We start from the raw sequence: 17,556 nt of genomic DNA, 5'->3' as shown, positions 1-17,556 counted from the left end.
TTACAGAGTGTGTGATCCACATGAGATGGCATGCCGAGTGCTGTCCTTTGCATGGCTTTATTTTTACTTTTAAAGACGAGAAAGCTAAAATGGAATGTCTAAAAGAGTATACAGGTCCTAAAGCCACACTGCCAGGGCTTTATGATTCAAATCTAGACTCAGCGGCCCTAAATACTGTGCTTCAATCTTTAAAACCCAAAATACATGTGGACCAATGTTTGGAGCAACAAGAGGCTGTGCCCTTCTCCATTGTCTAACTTTAGGGAGAGAAGCCTTCAAGACACGGAGAGACCTGGCCCCATGGAGAGAAAGAGTGATTCACACCTAGGAAGGTATAGTGTAGCCAGCAGTGCTCAGGAGACAGCACCAGATTTTTGCTGGTGGGAGACTTTTGATTCCTTTTCCCTTTTGGGCTCAAAGCTTTGATAAATACAAACTCTCAGGACTAGACATCATTGTCTGTGGTAGTTCCATGTTTTATATTCACCTAAACATTATACTAGCTTCAAGCCTCTAATATTTGGTTGGAAAGGCAAATCTGGATTTAATAAAAGACAAGTCAAACCCTTATATTCACTTTTGGTCATTTGCGCATCAGTGAAAACAATGAATAGAACTTCTAATGGTAAAATCCTTCTGTGCAGCACAAATATTTATTCTGGGCTGAGTCATATCTCAGGAAAGCAGGCCTGTCATATCTGAAAACTGCCCCTGCCCAACTGTGAGTTCCAGGATTGCACCCACTTCATTCTTGAGCAATTAAGGGCAAAGACTATCTCCCCTGACTGTGGCCTCTTTCCATAGTCCTCAGCACCTAGAGGGGCTCAGCAGATCTTTATGGAATGACGAAATGATTTCCTAGTCACTGTGGTTTGATTATCCTTCAGCAGTAGGTCATTAGGGTTACAAATATCTAAAAGGACAAGATTGAATGGACAGTCTTTAGCACTATTATATTCCTAAACATTTCTATTTTTCATTATTACTATTCGTAACCATTTTTAAAAGTACAAATGAGACTCAAATGACAGTCAAATGCCTGCTACTTAATAATTTCTTCTTAGAGCCCACGATTGCTCCAGAAGGGCTCTAAGATAATTAATGTACCCACTTGGCCATTTCTCCTTCAGCCTCCTCCTTATCTCAGGCCCATCTCCTCCCTACCATCACCTCCCTGCAGGCCAGTGTAGCACGAGCACACAGAACACAGCACATACTATTCAGCAGAAGCTTCCCTGACTGTTCCTTCCAGACACCAGTTAGGGGCTGAATCTCCACTGCCAGGGAGAAGCAACCAATTACTGTGGAAATGAGCAGACTCAGTGGCTTCTCTGAGAAAACCTTTATAGTTATGAACAAGACAATGGCAATTACATAACGTTGGTCGCTTTTAATCAGTCTTGTTTGTGTGAAAGAAACCCTGAAATAGTTGAGCTATGACAGCTTCTGGCAGGCAGTAGGCTACATGGCTTTCCAATAGCTATTTGGTTAATTAAAAGCGGTTCAGGCATTTCTTCATCTCCTCTAAATAGCTTAGGTCACTAAGAGGAGGGATTAGGCCACTCCAGTTCCATTTTGCATCACACCCTTCCGACTTACATTACAGACCACTTAGATACTGTAGGCCAACCAATCTTCAGGAATGTTCAAAATCAGAGGGAGAAAAATGCACAGAGAAGTTAGTTTAGGAAATCAGATAATTAACTTTAAATCCAAACACCAGTTGAATTAGAAAAGACAAGACACATATTTAAAATTTTTTAAAGTTAACCCATTTCAAAGGCACTCTTGTAGATGTCAGGAACATCATTGGTTTCCTTTGTTCCAAGGGGTAAGGAGATATTCGTGTTGACAGAACCTTGAGCATTGCTGAGCACAGAGCATCTCAGATTTATCCGAAGTACAGCCAGTGATCAGAGCTCCCTGTGTGTGGAGGCCATACTGATTTTGATTGGCACAAATGATTCCTCATTATTGTGGTAGTCAATAAGAAAAATGTTAAACATAATAAAACTCAAATAATCTTACATTTTTAGTACAAATGAGATTATAATCCTCCTTTTAGTTGCTTATCATTTTTTAGCAAAACAAGTTGTCTTATTTACCTTTCAAATAATTAAAAAAATTTCAGTCTGCATTGAATGAGAATACTTCAAAATTATGGCTCATCAAATCATTCATTAGTCCTTATAGATTCATTTACTGCCTACCCTCAATGTGTCAGGTACCAGCCTATTAGTTTGGTGGAAAAGTAATTGCGGTTTTTGCCAAAGGTAAAACCGCAATCACTTTTGCGCCAACCTAATAGAAGAAAAGAAGGCTACAAAATATAGTTTTACAACATCCCTGCCCACAAGGACTCCATAAGCTATTCAGGAACCCAATAATTTTACCAGGTGTTGATTGCTTCCTATTTATGGGAAGCAGAGGAAATAGACTGACAGCTGTCTATTGTTCTTAAGCAAGATAAAATATACCAATGTCTTGGCATCCCTTTAAGAGGGTAATTAATACCAGCTAGCTGCTGTAACAACTACCATATCTGCATGGCTTAACACAGTAAAGGTTTATTTATTTTCACTCAAAGTCCCTACAGGTCAAGTGGCTCTCCTCCATTGTGTAGCCACAGCATCTGGAAAATCTGGAATCCAAGGGTTCAGTGGTAGAACAAAAAGATGGTAGAGGAAGTACAGGCCTGAAAGTGATAGACATCATTTCCCCTCTCATTCCACTGAACAGAACTGAGTTATATGGCCCCAACCTAACTGCAAGGAAGGCTAGGAAACGTACTTTTTCTGAGACCCCAGGAAAAGTCACAATATAGAGAACACAAGGTTGCCCCTCCTGCAGTCTACTGCAAAAGACCAGACACCTGCAAAGATAGAGGAGGTGATGCAATGCTTACAAAGATCCCATTTAACAAGGTATTTGCTTGTAACTCGTGCTTCTTTATTTTCTGTTCTATTTTTTGATAAGAGATTTGAGCCTCACTTTCCCTTACTTAAAATACGTGGAGTTGCTCCTGTATTCCTGACCAAATCCTGATATAATAATTAGGAACATGGATTTTCATGTCCAAGAGACAAGGGTTGACATAGCAGCTCTCCTACAAGGGTGGAAATGTTAATCCTACTTATCTCATAGGGCTGTTCTGACACATAAGGAATAAAAGTACACTGTAGACTGTATAAAATCAAAAGAAAATAAATATTCCATCTAATGAAAAACTACCGTTTCCGAAGGTTATTTCTTCTCCATAGCTTTAATAAAATGACCTTTTGAAAGACTCTTTCATATGAGGTTGATACCTCTGAGAACTTTATCTTTCCGTAGAGGTCTTTGAAACTTCTGTTCCACATTCGTTCCTTTGTTTTGTCCAAACCTGTAAAGGAAGAGACATACGGCCCAAGGCTGCATGAGCTCCCCCAGACCATCCTCAGCACAGCTTGGTGAGCCCAAGAAGGCAATAGGATCTGATTGCAGAGGAGCCCAATTAGAACCCCTTTCCTTGTTTGGTGTAAAATGAGATTTCCTGAATTTAACATCCTGTAACTTTGGTTTATACAGCTGAGACTTCTTATTAACGTCTGAGATTGGTTTGCGTCCTGGACACAGGCTGCATACCATTGCAGAGGGATTTATTTGACTCCTCTGAGAAGGACTCCATTTTGTCCTCCAAAAGCATTGCTTTTCTCAGGTTTATCCAGGAAAGCATGGGTGGCCCTTACATAATCTGGAAATTAATTGTTGACTGTGGAAAGAAGGGGTCATAGGAAATTCCTAAATTCTAACCTGAGCGCCAAGTCCCAGATTCCTTACGTTATTCTTAAATATCCCTTGCACCCTCCCCTCCACCCCGACACATGCTTTTTGTCCATTTGTTTGTCTTTGAGCCTTATGTACATAAAACCAATGTATTCTTTGGAAAATGAGTGCGAAGACTTTGTATTTTTAAATTTGAATTAATGGTCTTGTGCAGCAAGTACAGTGGGCATATAACTGATTTTCCGGGGAATGTTGAGAGTGAAATGGGCACCTAGTAATATTCACTCTGCGATAACAGTCAAAAGCTGGGACTATCCTTGCCAAACTAAGACTTGTGTTCACCCTAAACATAAAATAAAAGTCTTTTAAAAAATTTTGATACAATGTTACATTTTTTCAATTTTTACATATTCAGGTCATTGAATAGCATCTCATATTACACATATGTCATGATGTCTACCTTATACGAAGCTATAATAAATGACCTCATGTGCTTTTCAAAACTAGTATCCTTCTCATTGCTCGTGAATTTGAGTTTCCTTTACATATTTATTAATCACTAATATTTCAAGGCCTATAAATTGACTATTCATAATCATTGCCCATTTTTCTGTTGTGTTTTCCTTTCCTTCCTGATTTACGTGAGCTCCTATGAATTCTAGATGTGAATGTTTTTGAAAATTTAAGATTTTATAACTGTTTTTCATTAGTATCCCTTCTTCCATGGTTGTCTCTGACATTCTTGGTTAAATATATATTTTTAATTTAGAGGTAATTATATTTACAGCTATCCCTTATTTACATTTATCACTTTATTAAGTTTTCCTTTTTGGTTTGTGCTTTTGAAATCCTACTGAATGTCTTCCCTCATCTCAATGATGTACTTCCTCATTTTCATAAGCTTTAAATCTTTACATTTTACATTTAGGCTTTTGTTGCATTTGGAGTTGATTTTTGAGGGGTTGTGAGTTGGGAATCTACCTTTCATTGTAAAACTTTAGACCCAGGTTGCCCAATACATTTGCTAAACCTCTGTGCTTTCACTACTTCACTACACATCAAGTTTGCAGGTTTCTCCATCTGTTCCTGGCTTGTATGTCAATTTCTGTTCTAAAATACTATTTGTTCGACAAATACTTGGAAGCATGTCCTCTTATCTGGTAGGGCTATTCCCCCATCTCCTTTCTTCATTTCCAAAGTTTCTTAACTATTGAATGTATTTTGAATTGATTTTCCAATTTGCCAAAACCTGCTACTGAAGAAATTGCTTAGAAAATTGTATTGAATTGATGAATGGATTTTAGCAAAACTGATTATTCATAAAAGTAACTCATCCAACAGGTAGCAGCAGCAAAAATGGCAAAATGAGGACTTTTGAGAATTCCTTTCTCTATGGAAACAAAACCCTGGGGGAAAATGGTCTGAATCAACCTTTTCAGAACTCTGGAAATTAGCCCGAGACTTGAAGCAATTCAGGTTGCATTTATATAAGAAAAGTGACAGAATCTCAGTAAGAACAGCAAGCTTTGAAGGATTTGAACTTGCCCAGTTGCCTTCCTTCTTTTTCCATCTCTGCAGGGGACTCAAAACCAACATCCCACACTCATAATGAAAACCCGGCAGGAGGCAGAACAGGATTGGAGCTGCTTCAAAACCTTAGGTCCAGAGAACTCATCACTTATGAAGATCCTCAATAAGACTCAAAGCTGAGTCCGCCTCAGAAACCACGGAGACCCAAAGGCAAATTCAAAGTGCTGAAAGTTAACTCATCCAATCAGTCAACTCTTGTGCAGACCTCCTTTTTTTTGTTCTTGGAGTTTGTTTTATTCTAATAAAGGTGTTTTATATTGTTGTTGTATTATTCTTAAATACCGTATTTTAGTTGCTATTATAAACGGTACTTCTATTGCCGTTTTGTCTAACATTTTCAGGTGGTCGAATTTCTAGCTAGTGTGGAAGAACACTGACGGTTTTTACTTATTGATTTTCTCTCTGGCAATCTCACTAAACCTTATGATACTAGTAATGGCTCCTCTGGATTACCCATCCCCTCTTGATAATCTCTGTTGAAATAATCACATTATGTGCAACTAATGACAATGTCACTGCTCTTATAGTCTCTATGTGCATTTCTTTTTCTTTTCTTAATGCTTTGACTCATTCAGTTGACTGCCATTCACAGAACAGATGTTGAAGGGTTGTTTTCGTTATCATGTGCCTAAAAATAATGTGATTAAAATTTGCCAGTTCAATATAATATTGGATGTAGGGTTTTGATAAATAACTTTCAACAAACTACAAGAGTCATCTTCCCTTTCTAGTATTCTAATGGCACTGGTTTTTTAAAAATAATAAATTGGTATTGAAGTTGTCTTATGCTTTTTTCTGTATCTATTTCCATTAAGACAATTATTTGGATTTTTTCTACTTTTCATTATATGATATATTGAATAATTATATTTTCTGAGGCTGAACTCTCCTTGAATCTCTGTTACGAGTGCTGCTTGTCATGAGATACTATTTTTCATGCTGTCATTAAATTAGTAAATTAATTTTTATTTAGGATCTTAAGTCTACATGTATAAGTAAAACTGACTTTTTTGTTCTTATAATATCTTTGTCTAATTTTAGAATCAATCTTATAAAGTGTGAAGCCTCACAAAGTGTTTTGAGATGACTTCACTTTTTATATTATATGGGACAAGTTCCATCAGATAGGGATTACCTGTTTCCTGGAAGTTTAAAATTACATAGCTACCTATAGAAAATTATATCGTTAATATTTCATTTTTTTGTGGTTACTAGTCTGTACATATATATACACATATTTATATGTATATATACACATTTATATGTGTGTGTATACACACATTTATATGTGTGTGTATACACATATTTATGTGTGTGTATACACATATTTATATGTGTGTGTATACACATTTATATGTGTGTGTATACACATATTTATGTGTGTGTATATACATATATACACATATTTATATGTGTGTATATACATTATTTATATGTGTATATACACATATTTATATGTGTATATACACATATTTATATGTGTATATACACATATTTATATGTGTATATATACATATATATATAAAATGGACTATGAAAATTGGAAAATGATAGTAAGTTAAGCAAATTACTAAACTTAACATATAGTAACACTGTAAAAACTGTCTGCCAATAAAATGGAAATCTCATTGATAATAGATGGATTTCTGAGAAGCCAAATTCGGTATATATGTGTGTATATATATATGTATGCTCAATACAAATTTATTTATATATGTATATATACACATGTTTATATGTGTATATATACATATATACACATGTTTATATGTGTATATATACATATATACACATGTTTATATGTGTATATATACATATATACACATGTTTATATGTGTATATATACATATATACACATGTTTATATGTGTGTATATACATATATACACATGTTTATATGTGTGTATATACATATATACACATGTTTATATGTGTGTATATATACATATATACACATGTTTATATGTGTGTATATATACATATATACACATGTTTATATGTGTGTATATATACATATATACACATGTTTATATGTGTGTATATATACATATATACACATGTTTATATGTGTGTGTATATACATATATACACATGTTTATATGTGTGTGTATATACATATATACACATGTTTATATGTGTGTGTATATACATATATACACATGTTTATATGTGTGTGTATATACATATATACACATGTTTATATGTGTGTGTATATACATATATACACATGTTTATATGTGTGTGTATATACATATATACACATGTTTATATGTGTGTATATACATATATACACGTTTATATGTGTGTGTATATACATATATACACATGTTTATATGTGTGTATATATACATATATACACATGTTTATATGTGTGTATATATACATATATACACATGTTTATATGTGTGTATATATACATATATACACATGTTTATATGTGTGTATATATACATATATACACATGTTTATATGTGTGTATATATACATATATACACATGTTTATATGTGTGTATATATACATATATACACATGTTTATATGTGTGTATATATACATATATACACATGTTTATGTGTGTATATATACATATATATAAATAAATTTGTATTGAGCATACATATATATATACACACATATATACCGAATTTGGCTTCTCAGAAATCCATCTATTATCAATGAGATTTCCATTTTATTGGCAGACAGTTTTTACAGTGTTACTATATGTTAAGTTTAGTAATTTGCTTAACTTACTATCATTTTCCAATTTTCATAGTCCATTTTATTTATTACTATCTTCTGTCTAACTTTGGGATCATTTTTATCAGAAATCTAGCTGACATTTCAGTATTTCCATTTCATGGGCTGAAGGATTTGTTAATTATCTGGCGTGTGTTTTTGTGTGCTTTTTTTTTAAAGCAAAGATTTTTTGACTTGTACGAAAGTAAGATATAGACAAACTAGATGCTAAAAGAAAATAATGCAAATAAATACTCACTATGAAAAGTGAAAAATAATAGGAAACATTCTAATATATAATGACAATATTTCCTTCCTTTCATTTCTTGCCTTTGGAACTTTTTAAAATTTTTATTATTTTTTTTTAGATGGAGTCTCGCTCTGTCACCCAGGCTGGAGTGCAATGGCCCGATATTGGCTCACTGAAACCTCCGCTTACCAGGTTCAAGTGATTATTTTGCCTCAGCCTCCCAAGTAGCTTGTAATACAGGCATGTGCCACCACACCTGGCTAACTTTTTAATTTTTAGTAGAGATGGGATATCGCCATGTTGGCCAGGCTGGTCTCAAATTCTGGGCCTCAGGTGATCTTCCCGCCTTGGCCTCCCAAAGTGCTGGGATTATAAGCATGAGCCCCCATGCCTGACCCCTTTGGAACTTTTATTCAATTAATGTTAGTACTTCTATCTTCCATATCTTTTAACTTTTTTCTCAATCATCATATTACTTTATTGCTTTTGAATGTATTCTGGAAGGCATTATTTAAATTCAACTTACAAATTGATTCTTCAGCTATATCTATTATCTATTCATCGGTAAAAATCCATTCATTAAGCTCTTTATTTCATCAATTTCATTTGTCATGCCCAAAGACTTCATGTATGCTTCTTCTTGCTTTCAATATCTTTTTTATTCTGAGAATATCTGTATATGTGTATATATATATATATATACACACACACACATTTAGAGCTCAGAAAAACGACACTCCAAAAAGAAGGCCGCTGAGCAGTGAAAGTTTTTCTTTCTCCTGACCTTCTGTCTCTCAGTCCGTAGCCAGCCATAGAAATGAAAATCTCTCTTTCCCAAGGTGGGTCATAGAAACCAAAGTCCCACTGTCCCTAAGCCAATCATAAAACCTGGAAATATTACATAAGTGTTGTCTCTGTTTTTTTGTGTAAAAACTGGCCGTAGAGAAATTATCTGACCTACCTTGTTTGACTGTAGATCATAAGACCTCTAATATGGTTTGGCTCTGTGTCCCCACCCAAATCTCTCCTTGCATTGTAATAATCCCCTCATGTCAAGGGCAGGACCAGATGGAGATAATTGAATCATGGGGTCAGTTTCCTCCATGCTATTCTCATAATAGTGAGTGATTTCCCACGAGATATGATGGTTTTATAAGGGGCTTCCCCTTTCTCTCAGGACTCATTCTCTCTCCTGCCACCCTGTGAAGAGGTGCCTTCTGCCATGATTGTAAGTTTCCTGAGGCCTCCCCAGCCATGTGGAACTCTGAGTCAATTAAACCTCTTTTCTTTATAAGTTACCTAGTCTCAGCTATTTCTTCATAGCAGTGTGAGAATGGGCTAATACCACCCCATTCCAGAGAGGGTCCTGCCCAATACTCAGAAGGAAAGAATGCAGGCTCAGAGAGGCTAAGAAGAGTCCAGATAGACAGGGCTTGCTGGGTGTCCCTACTCTGCCTATTAGCATTAGATCATATACTTTTGGTCCAATCATATTTCTATACAGCTGTTCATACTTTGTTGAACCTAAGCATAAAAACAGACAATTTCTTCTGTATCTTTGCATCTTCATTCTGAAGGCTACTGTGTATATACATTAAGTAAATTTGTATGTCTTATCTCCAATTAACCTGCATTTTGCAAGAAGATTTTTCAGTGAACCTTCAGAAGACAATATACATATTTTATATTCTTATTCTATATCATTCTGTTAGTTTTGATTCCTCAAGTATTGATATTTCTGTTTATTGGGTGGTTCTCATAGTGCTTTGGCCAGAGGGATTTCCTGTGAGATCATCTTTTATTCTCATGGGACTACTAGCTGCTTTGTTTACAGTGTGTGCTGGATGATGGAGTAAAAGCATGCCTTTAGTTTATTTTCCTCCAGGAAAGTTTGGGGCTGTTCCAGGGAACAGAGTTCCCAGTGTTACATTCTAGGGTCTGGATTCTCCTTACTGCCTTCTCCCCACCATAGAACTTTCTAGGATTTCCTTTCCAGGCACTGCTCTGTCCCCATGGTTATCAACCTCTCTGTCATTACATGTCCCACTTGGTGGAGGTGGGGCTCAGGGGCTCTGTCAGGCTGGCCAAGTCTGCTGTACCATTTGCTGAGGACTCCACCCATGCTGTGGTCTAGTTCCAAATTAACATCACCCACCCACCTTGGGCTGAGACAGGGCTGACCCATGTTTTATTCTTACTCTGTTGATGTTAAAGCACTGACAGAGATCCATTCAGGGAAGCATGAGAATAAAAGCAAAACTAAACAACCAACGCAAAACAAGTCCACGCCTCCCTGGCTGTGGGTGATGATTCTCTCCGGCTCCAGGCTGCTATCCAGTTCCTCTTCTAGCTTCTGCTGCAGTCGTGGGCACTCAATGATCTTCTCTCCTGCTAAGGGCTCCCTGCAATCTTTATGTCAGGTTTATAAGGTTCTGATGTCGTTGACCTCCATGTATCATGCACGGCCTCTTAAGAATAGAGTAAAGACACCCATATCTTAAGTATCTCTTCTACAACCTCTAGTGCACTATTTGAAATTCTTAACATAAAAGAATCCAGGATACAAGATGCAGGTGGTGATGGTCAGAATGAAGGGCCTGGAATAGAGATTCCTAGAAGGAAGTCACATGAGGAACATTTGGAGGGATTGGTGAGCTGGCAGCTATATCAACCTAAGGCCCACTCTTCCTGCCGTGGTTGGTGGGACTCAGTGTTTGGAGAACAGCTGGTACAGCCTTGAATTCTCAGATCACATGCTGGTCACATTGCATGGCTTTGCTGAAGGTGAAAACTTGCTTTCAATATTAAAACTAGACAGAGTAATCATTGACAGACAGCAGTGAGATGATATCTGGTGGAGTTAAGATACCTTGGGAATAGATGGCTGGGTTTGGAATTTATTTGATGTGCATATGCAGTCTGTCATCTTTCCAGCCAATCCCATATTGCTGTCTTGCCTCTCCATTATCTCCCCAACCTGAGAGATTAAAGAGAAACATTTTGTTTGTCAGCTCAGAAGTAAGCACTGTCCATTACCTGATAAGACTGAAGCAGGGTTTAACAAGCCAATTTGAACCAAATAGAAAATGTCCTATCATGCTATCAGCTGGTCTCTTTGTTTGCGCATACTGTTCCTATGTTCTTGATAATCTGGTAAAACCCAGTGAAACTTAGTATATGTGGATTAGTCAGAAATGAATGCTCACTTTGGAAGCCTGCTAGAAGAAGTCAATGCATTTCTCTACAGGAAGTGCCTAGATTTATAACCTACAGGATTGAGGACAGTGAAAATAAGAAAGGCATTTCATGTAAATTAGAAAATATCTCCAGAATCTTCTGATTCTATCTCAAGTGAGAAGCCAAGTCCAAAAAGGCTGGAGACCAATTTCTAATTATCATCTTTGTATTTGTATAAGCTTTGACATGTTGGGGGGGATAAAAGTATGTGCCTATGAATATCCAGATGTTAACTCCTCTGAATGAACAAAGACAGGGCTTCTCCCATCAGCTGGGAAATTCAGTAGGTGAAGTAGAACTTAGTAGAGCCTGTGTTTAGATCCTTAGGGGATGTTTGTTTAAGAACTCTACTACTGGCTGGGTGTGGTGGCTCATGCCTGTAATCCCAGAACTTTGGGAGGCCGAGGCAGGCGGATCTTGATGTCAGGAGTTCAAGACCAGCCTGACCAACATGGTGAAACCCCATCACTACTAAAAGTACAAAAATTAGCCAGGCCTGGTGGCGTGTGCCTGTAATCCCAGCTACTCAGGAGGCTGAGGCAGGAGAATCCATCTACTCAGGAGGCTGAGACAGGAGAATCCCTTGAACCCGGGAGGTGGAGGTTGCAGTGAGCTGAGATCGTGCCACTGCACTCCAGCCTGGGTGACAGAGCAAGACTCCATCTCAAAAAAAAAAAAAAAGGGAAGTACTCTACTACTTTATAATGTGCAAGATCTGCACTTGCCTTCTGTCCATGAAGAAAGGGACAGAGAACTAATGGTCACCGAGATGTGCACGTGTGATCAGCACTGTGGTGAGTGCTTCGCACACATTTTCACAACTAACTACCCAAGAATTTTCTGAGGTGTTTTATACCATCCATAACCTGTAGATGAAGAACTGAGACTCCCAGATGCATTTGACTGCCCACAGTACTAAGAAGCATTGTGCGCATGTTGCTAAAGACATACAAGACATTATTTTCTCTCTTTACCTACAAAATCTCCACTGAGCTTTCTTGGTGACAAGTCTGAGGTACAGCACGTAGGTAAACACTGACTTAATGTGTCTCAACTGTTAAGGAAGACATAAAGGTAAATGGCAGTGATTAGCCATTGTCACCATGCTGTTTGCCCTCGTGCTGAAATTGTGTGTAGCAGACAGGCTCTGAGTGGCTCTATTTCTCATACGTACTTTTGTCTTTAATGTGGGTGCTCAAATGTGGCAGAAGTTCAGCTGTAGAGTGACGTGATCAGCCAAACGGTCCACTGCGGATAGAAGCGAAAGACTGTAAGACAGGTCAGGAACACGGAACTATTGGTCGTCCCTTCCAAGTGCAGCATTGGTCTTGGCTTCTGATCCAGGTTGAACCTAGATTTAAAGAAAAATTTAACCATATTGGTTTGTTAATTAGGAATCTCAAATACAGCCATTGTTGTCCACTGAGGTCCTCAGCAACAGAAAACATTGAAGAAAGAGGCAGAGAGTGAAGAGAAAGAAAGAGAGAGAGAAAGGAGGAGAAGGAGAAAGAGGCGGAGAGAAAAGGAAAGGAAGGAAGCAAAGAAGAAAAGAGGAAGGGAGGAAGGAAGGAAGGAAGGAGAAAGAAAAGAAAGAAGAAAGAGAAAGAAAGGAGAGAAGGGAGGGAGGGAGGGAGGAAGAAAGAGAGAGAAAGAATGAATAAAGGGAGGGAAAGAGAGACAAAAAGAGGGGCAAGTCACTCTTCATCTCTGTGTGTATATAGATACACCTTTGTCCCGTAGAATTTACTGCCTGAGGAAATTTTCAATAAAATGTTGAGATTCAAATGGTAGATAAATGAGGCAAATATGAAAGGTCCCTTTACACATGGGAGAAAATTCAATAAATTTAAAAACAGAAAAATTTTTCTTGGCCAATAATCTAATAAATAATAGATTTAAAACCATCTTGTGATACTAGGCATAGATAGAAAAATTTGCATGCACACGTGTATGTGCACGTGAACACACAGAGACCCCCACTCTGATATTGGTGAGACTGGGCTGAATTTAGCATGCACCAGCTCCTGAGAGCACTTTCCAGTCCAATAGCATAACAGGAAACCAGAGCCTTCTTTGATTGTTGTTGCTCTTTTCCTGTGACCAGGTGATCCCATCATTTGGAATTTTACCTAACGAAAAATTTAACAGAAGCAAAAGTCTATTCAAGCACACTTCTTGTATCTAAAATAATACAAATTCCCCATCAATAATTGGTTAATTACTGTATGTAAAAAATACTAGATTTTTCAACAACCAAGAAAATGTTGGTACATTTAAAGACTGCATGGAACTGCTGGGCATGGTGGCTCATGCCTGTAATTCCAGTCCTTTGGGAGGCTGGGGCAGGTGGATCACTTGAGGTCAGGAGTTCAAGACCAGCCTGACCATCATGGCAAAACCCCATCTCTACTAAAAATACAAACAAACAAACAAAACCGCATGCGGTGGCTGGCACCTGTAGTCCCAGCTACTCAGGAGGCTGAGGCACAAAAATCTCTTGGACCCGGCAGGTGTAGGTTACAGTGAGCCGAGACTGCATTACTGCACTCCAGCATGGGCAACAGAGCAAGACTCTGCTTCAAAAAAAAAAAAAAAAAAAAAAAGAAAAAGACTTTTAAAATGCCCAATCATATATGTTTTATTGATACCTAATGCACTTATGAAATTGCCTAGCTACTGCAAAATATATAAGCTTTTAAACATACGTGCTGTAGAAAAGAGTTCTTATGATATAGAACATACCTTGAGGTTAATTTTGAAATTTGAAAGAGCGTAATTTACATATTATACCCCGAAGAAAATAACAGAATTCTCTACCTCACACTCTTTCCTTCCTCCTGCTCCTACTCATACATCCTTCTTTCACCACCGCATCTCCCCTCCCAATAAAATCTAAGCCATGTGACTTTTTTCAACATCTGCTTCCTTTCTTTTCTTTCACAGAAAGCACGCATGAATAATCAGACCGCACTGCTGCTGTTAATTGTAAAAATCATTAGTAAACTTCCAGGTGCTGTTTACTATATAAGCATTGTAATTTTCTATCCTAAAATCAGCAACTCCCCCACATCATTGTCTGCCCCAGGGCATGAGCACTGTGCAGCTTTGAGGTTGTCAAAGGCAGTTGCAGCCCCATTTACTGGGACTGAAAGAGATCGATCCACACCTGCAGCGTTTGAGGCAATAATTCCTGATATTAACCAGACCTCATGAGGAGAGGGCCCTTTTGCCAGCCTCCTCATGATTCAACACTCTCCAATCCATGTGGAATCATTGAATATGCTGTGATTGGCTGACACCCACCACGTCCATTCTTCCCCTTTCTGCCATCACTCCACCTGTTGTCCAGAGATTCTGGAAAGAAACCTGTAGAGAAGAGAAAGCCAGTTTAGATGCCATTTGTCTCTAACTTGTAAGCCCGGCATGCCTGAATTTTTGCAATTGCAAATAAAGTGCAGAGGAAGAACAAACTCAAGAACCCTCCAGAGTCCAAACTGCAAGATGCAGGAAGAATCCTGGAGATTCTTCCTGGAGATTAACTGAGAGAAGAGATCATAGCACAGAGAGGAAGTAACTTGCCCAATGCCATACAAACACTGCCTAACGCTTTGGTTACACAAAACAGATTACAACTTCCATCTGTTTCCTTGAAGGCACCTGTGGTTTTCCTCAAGAAATTCAAGATAAAAGAAAACAAAGCTTGAGTTTACATTTTCCCAGGTACTACAATGGCATCCCTGGGTACACCTGCTGTTCTTTCTCTGGGGCTCCCAATTCCTGCTCTGCTCCTCCAGGCAGGATTCTACACAGCCTTCCAGTAACACTGCAGGAGTGTTCCTCAGGTGATCTGGCTACACCTTTGCCTATAACCTGCTGCACTGTATATTCTTACAGCCATAGCCACTATTTTCCTGCACTGTGTCATCTGTTTGCCTGCTCCTATTTCAGTGGTATCTGAAGTGCCTCTGATAAAAGTGCTTTTCCTTCTTTTTCTTTTTATATTTTTGGCCTAGTTCAATACCTCGGTGAATGAATAAAATTCATTAAGAGAGCATTTATAATATCTAATGTTTTAATGAATGTTGGAGATAGAAAGTTCTTAGAGACCATCTAACCCAACTTCAAAATTAATTTCTGCATCACAGGTGCAAGAATGTTCAGTGACTCTGCGAACTATGTTTGCACTTTGGCATCAACTTCACCTCCTGGAGTCTTCTCTACCACTTTGTCTCAGAGACAAGGCCTAGGACGGCATTTCTTAGAATCCCTTCCCCATAGGCTTCCATGAAAAGGAAGGAGGCCATGTTAGGAGGCCACGTTCTCCAGCAGCTGTGGTGGGAAGAAGCACAGGTGACTCATAGACCAGTGTGGGGAGGAAGCAGATGGGATGGTCTCAGCAGCTCCCAGGCAAGCTCCTCCACAGCTCCTGCTGTAGTGTTGCAAGCTGAAAACTTTAGCAATAACTTCACTGTCCTCTGTTCCCCGGCTTTTCCAAAATTTTCTAGGTTTTATTTCCTTGCATTAAAATCTTCCCACGACAAAAGAGTCATCTTTTTAATGCATGGTGCTGGGTCAATTAGATACACAGAGCTGAGGTGGAGGATAAATCCTGACCCCTCCCTCATAAAAACAAAATCCAGACAGTTTAGATCTACATGTGAAAAGTAAAACAATAATGTTTTAAAGAAAACATACAAAAGCATCTTCATAACCTTGGGGTAGGCAGACCTTGTACAAGACACAAAAAATTGCTAGTCATAACACACAAAATGATAAATAGAACTCCAATAAATTTAGTATTCTCTGCATATCAAAAGACACCATTAGGAAAAGTCAAGCCACAGAATAAGAAAGGATATTTGCATGACACATATCTGAGAAGACTACCCAGAATATATAAAAATTTACACAAATCAATAAAAAAGACAGACGTCTCAAAGCAGGTACCTCAAAAAGGAATATCTAAGTAGATGAAAGCATGTTAAAAACTTCTCAAATTAAGTAACTATTAGATAAATGCAAATTAAAACCACGATATACACAACAGAAAGTCTATAATTTAAATGACAGACAGACAAAACAAAGTATTGTGTTTGGAGCAACTGGAACTCACCTGCTTTTAAGAGTAAGTTGGTACAACTATGTTTGCATGTCATTGGAAAACACTGGAAAACTGAAATTATCTACTCAAACTGAACATCCATCCATCCTACATCCTAGCAATTCTACCTCTACATGTATATTAATAGAAATGTACACACATGTTTACAAAAGACATATGACTATTTATAGCAGCAATATTTGAGTAGTTCATATCACAACCCATCGATCAATCCATAGAATGGATAGGCTGTGATGTATTCATACACGTGCCACTATAAAGCAACGAGAATGAAATAACTATACATTTTCCCAACAAATCATAATTTTGATGACTCACAATCAAAATAGCCTGGATACAAAAGAAGACATGCTGGATAATCCCATTTACATAAAGTTTAAAAATCAGGAAAAAAAAAATCCATGGCTTTAGAACTCAAAATAGTGGTTACTTTTTGGGAGGTAATGATTAGAAGGAGGGGGATTTCTTGTTAATGTTGAACTCCTTAGTCTGGATTCTTGTTACATGGCATGTTCAGTTTGTAAAATTTCATTGAAATTCACTGTTAATATTTGTGCACTTTTAAATAAATTTTATACTTTAATTAAAATGTTACATTAAAAAAATTCAGCCTGGGGATACCTGGAGTGTCTTCTATTTTCCTGACTGACAGAGTAAATTATTTAAAATTTATAGTTAATAGGTTTCAGGGCCATGGTTATGAAGATGGTGGTGATAATTATGACAACAATGACAAATATCTTCAACTACAGTGAAAATAGCACTACTGTTTATTAGGTGACAGACAATATGTTGGTGACTTTTTGATAACCTGACACTGTCCTGGGAAGCAGGAATTGGAATTCCTGTTGCACGGAT

General features: G+C 37.7%; 1 long non-coding RNA gene across 1 annotated transcript; it reads right to left on the bottom strand.

The window, feature by feature from the left end:
* Positions 1–617: 617 nt before the first annotated feature.
* Positions 618–14,792, bottom strand: LOC109025681 (uncharacterized). Its single transcript, XR_002004605.3, has 6 exons — positions 14,743–14,792; positions 12,751–12,927; positions 11,209–11,316; positions 3,309–3,382; positions 1,600–1,634; positions 618–913 (listed from the first exon to the last, which is right to left on the bottom strand). It is a non-coding gene; the product is annotated as an uncharacterized lncRNA (long non-coding RNA).
* Between the last annotated feature and the right edge of the window lie 2,764 nt (positions 14,793–17,556).

The sequence above is a fragment of the Gorilla gorilla genome, chromosome 12 (genome assembly GCF_029281585.2).
Source record: "Gorilla gorilla gorilla isolate KB3781 chromosome 12, NHGRI_mGorGor1-v2.1_pri, whole genome shotgun sequence".
NCBI lineage: Eukaryota > Metazoa > Chordata > Mammalia > Primates > Hominidae > Gorilla > Gorilla gorilla.
Note: the sequence above shows the minus strand (reverse complement) of the source record. Positions and strands in the feature narration are given on the sequence as shown.